At 38.8% G+C, this 4,441-nt stretch overlaps 1 non-coding gene across 1 annotated transcript; it reads left to right on the top strand.

Annotated features, from left to right (window-relative positions):
* Nucleotides 1-1,087: 1,087 nt before the first annotated feature.
* LOC127748006 (small nucleolar RNA R71) lies at nt 1,088-1,191 on the top strand. Its single transcript, XR_008009949.1, has one exon. It is a non-coding gene; the product is annotated as a small nucleolar RNA R71 (small nucleolar RNA).
* Nucleotides 1,192-4,441: the final 3,250 nt, after the last annotated feature.

The raw sequence follows: 4,441 nt of genomic DNA, 5'->3' as shown, positions 1-4,441 counted from the left end.
AATCCAGGTATCTAGTTCATTAATGAGCAAGGGAGGTTCACTTTCCCAAGTCTCATTACCAAACAACTTGGCATTCAGCTTCATGATAGCTCCTAAATATTGAGCAACTTGCTCTCCAGTCACATCTTCATCCTCTTCAGAGGAAGAATAGTCTTCAGAGCTCATGAATGGCAGAAGGAGATTTAATGGAATCTCTATGGTCTCTATATGAGCCTCAGATTCCCTTGGATCTTTAATAGGAAACTCCCTATTGCTTGAGAGACGTCCCAGGAGGTCTTCCTCACTAGGATTTTTGTCCTCCTCCTCTCTTGTGCATTCGGCCATATTGATCACATCAATGGCCTTGCACTCTCCTTTTGGGTTCTCTTCTGTATTGCTTGGGAGAATACTAGGAGGAGTTTCAATGACTTTCTTACTTAGCTGGCCCACTTGTGCCTCCATATTTCTGATGGAGGATCTTGTTTCACTCATGAAACTGAAAGTGGCTTTTGACAGATCAGATACTAGATTGGCTAGATTAGAAGTGCTTTGTTCAGAATTCTCTGTCTGTTGCTGAGAAGATGATGGAAAAGGCTTGCTATTGCTCAGCCTATTGCGTCCACCATTGTTAAAGCCTTGTTGAGGATTTTGTTGATCCTTCCATGAGAAATTTGGATGATTTCTCCATGATGAATTATAGGTGTTTCTATAAGGTTCACCCATGTAATTTACCTCTGCTATTGCAGGGTTCTTAGGATCATAAGCTTCTTCAGAAGTTGCCTCTTTAGTACTGTTGGATGCATTTTGCCATCCATTCAGACTTTGAGAGATCATGTTGACTTGCTGAGTCAACACTTTGTTCTGAGCCAATATGGCATTCAGGGCATCAATTTCAAGAACTCCTTTCCTCTGAGGTGTCCCATTATTCACGGAATTCCTCTCAAAAGTGTACATGAATTGGTTATTTGCAACCATGTCAATAAGCTCTTGAGCTTATGCAGGTGTTTTCTTTAGGTGAATGGATCCACCTGCAGAATGGTCCAATGACATTTTTGAAAATTCAGATAGACCATAATAGAATATATCTAATATGGTCCATTCTGAAAACATGTCAGATGGACACCTTTTGGTCAACTGCTTGTATCTTTCCCAAGCTTCATAAAGGGATTCACCATCTTTTTGTTTGAAGGTTTGAACATCCACTCTAAGCTTGCTCAGCTTTTGAGGAGGAAAGAATTTATCCAAGAACGCCGTGACCAGCTTATCCCATGAGTCCAGGCTATCCTTAGGTTGTGAATCCAACCATATTTTAGCTCTGTCTCTTACTACAAAAGGGAAAAGCATGAGTCTATAGACTTCAGGATCTACTCCATTCGTCTTTACAGTCTCACAAATCTGCAAGAATTCAGTTAAAAACTGATAAGGATCTTCAGATGGAAGTCCATAGAACTTGCAGTTTTGTTGCATTAAGGCAACTAATTGAGGCTTAAGCTCAAAATTATTGGCTCCAATGGCAGGAATAGAGATGCTTCTTCCATCAAATTTGGACGTGGGCTTGGTAAAGTCACCAAGCATCCTTCTTGCATTATCATTATTGGGCTCGGCTGCCATCTCCTTCTCTTGTTCAAAATTTTTTGAAAGGTTACTTCTGTATTGTTGTAATTTAGCTTCTCTTAGTTTTCTCTTCAGAGTCCTCTCAGGTTCTGGATCAGCTTCAACAAGAGTGTCTTTTTCCTTGTTCCTGCTCATATGAAAGAGAAGAAACCAAGAAAAGAAGGAGGAATCCTCTATGTCACAGTATAGAGATTCCTTTATGTTAGTAGAAAAAGAAAGGGGAGAAGAGAGAAAAGTGAAGAATCCAAACACAAGGGATAGATTGGGTTCGGATTTTTAGATGAGGAGAGGTGAAGAGAAGTGTTAGTAAATAAATAATTAAATAGAATAAGAAAAGAGATAGAGAATTTCGAAAATAATTTTGAAAAAGTGGTTGGAATGAGAGAGAAAAACACAAATATGACCCAAAACATGAAAATTTTGGATCAAAACACTTAATGCATGCAAGAACACTATGAATGTCAAGATGAACACCAAGAACACTGTGAAGATCATGATGAACATCAAGAACATATTTTTGAAAAATTTTTGATGCAAAGAAAACATGCAAGACACCAAACTTAGAAATCTTTAATGCATGGACTCTTACAAACGAAAAATGCATATGAAAAACAACAAACAACACAAAACAAGAAATCATCAAGATCAAGCAAGAAGACTTGTCAAGAACAACTTGAAGATCGTGAAGAACACCATGAATGCATGAATTTTTTCGAAAAATGCAAGAAAAATTTTTAAGGCATGCAATTGACACCAAACTTAAAATTTGACTCAAGACTCAAACAAGAAACGCAAAATATTTTTGATTTTTATGATTTTCTAATTTTTTTGTATTTTTTTTTTATTTTTTCGAAAATATTCTTTTAGAAAAACGAAAATAAAAGAAAAATTTTGAAAACTTTTTGAAAAGAAAATAAAAAGAAAAATACCTAATCTGAGCAGCAAGATGAACCGTCAGTTGTCCATACTCGAACAATCCCCGGCAACGGCGCCAAAAACTTGGTGGACGAAATTGTGATTGCCCTCTTTGTATTTGCATGAGATTTATTTAATGGCTCTTTGGCATATGTGATCAAAACTACGTTCAACTTAACCAGCAAGTGTACTGGGTCATCCAAGTAATACCTTACGTGAGTAAGGGTCGATCCCACAGAGATTGTTGGTATGAAGCAAGCTATGGTCACCTTGTAAATCTCAGTTAGGCAGATTAAATGATTATGAATTTCGAAAATTAATAATAAAAAGAAAATAAAATAGGATAGAAATACTTATGTAAATCAATAATGGGAATTTCAGATAGGCGTATGGGGATGCTGTGCTCCTCTCGAATCTCTACTTTCTTGTTACATTCATCCAATCCTTCCTACTCCTTTCCATGGCAAGCTGTATGTAGGGCATCACCGTCGTCAATGGCTACTTTTCATCTTGTCGGGAAAATGGTCCTATGTGCTGTCACTGCATGGCTAATCGTCTGGAGGCATCACCCTTGACAATGGCTACATCCCATCCTCTCAGTGAAAATGGTCCAAATGCTCTGTCACAGCACGGCTAATCATCTGTCGGTTCTCAATTAGGTTGGAATAGAATCCATTGATTCTTTTGCGTCTGTCACTAACGCCCAGCCTTCAGGAGTTTAAGGTTCGTCACAGTCATTCAATACCGGAATCTTACTCGGAATACCACAGACAAGGTTAGACTTTCCAGATTCCCGGAATCCTACTCGGAATACCACAGACAAGGTTAGACTTTCTGGATTCCCATGAATGCTGCCATCTATCTAGCTTATACCACGAAGATTCTGTTGGGGAATCTAAGAGATATGCGCCCGGCCTAAAGTAGAACGGAAGTGGTTGTCAGTCATGCGCGTTCATAGGTGAGAATGATGATGAGTGTTACGGATCATCACATTCATCAAGTTGAAGTGCAACGTATATCTTGGAATAAGAATAAAAGAGAATTGAATAGAAGATAATAGTAATTGTATTGAAACTTGAGTTATAGCAGAGCTCCACACCCTTAATCTATGGTATGTAAAAACTCCACCGTTGAAAATACATAAGTGAAAGGTTCAGGCATGGCCGAATGGCCAGCCCCATGGTCTAAGGACTAGGCATCCAGAGATGTCTAATACACTAGTAAAAAGTCCTATTTATAATAAACTAGCTACTAGGGTTTACATGAGTAAGTAATTGATGCATAAATCCACTTTCGGGGCCCACTTGGTGTATGTTTGGGCTGAGCTTGGTCTATCCACGAGCTGAGGCTTTTATTGGAGTTGAACGCGAAGTTGTAACGTGGTTTGGGTGTTCAACTCCGGGTCGTGAAGTGTTTCTGGCGTTTAACTCCAGACAGCAGCATGTACTTGGCGTTGACCGCCATTTTACGTCATCAATTCCCGAATAAAGTATGGACTATTATATATTTCTGGAAAGCTCTGGATGTATACTTTCCAACGCCGTTGAGAGCGCGCCATTTGGATTTCTGTAGCTCCAGAAAATCCATTTCGAGTGGAGGGAGGTCAGATTCCAACAGCATCAGCAGTCCTTTGTCAGCCTCCTATCAGAGTTTTGCTTAAGTCCCTCAATTTCAGCCAGAAATTACCTGAAATCATAGAAAAACACACAAAATCATAGTAAAGTCCAGAAATGTGAATTTAACATAAAAACTAATGAAAACATCCCGAAAAGTAGCTTGAACTTACTAAAAACTACCTAAAAACAATGCCAAAAAGCGTATAAATTATCCGCTCATCACCGATGCACTCTCAAAACTAGCCAGCACCAAACCAGGAGGAAACAATAGAAGCCTAATCCAAGAAATTCTATAGAATCCATCAATCTTAGAGGAA

This window comes from Arachis duranensis, chromosome 5 (assembly GCF_000817695.3).
Source record: "Arachis duranensis cultivar V14167 chromosome 5, aradu.V14167.gnm2.J7QH, whole genome shotgun sequence".
In the NCBI taxonomy this organism is placed as follows: domain Eukaryota; kingdom Viridiplantae; phylum Streptophyta; class Magnoliopsida; order Fabales; family Fabaceae; genus Arachis; species Arachis duranensis.
The sequence above is the reverse complement of the archived record's forward strand: the minus strand, read 5'-3'. Positions and strand labels throughout refer to the sequence as shown.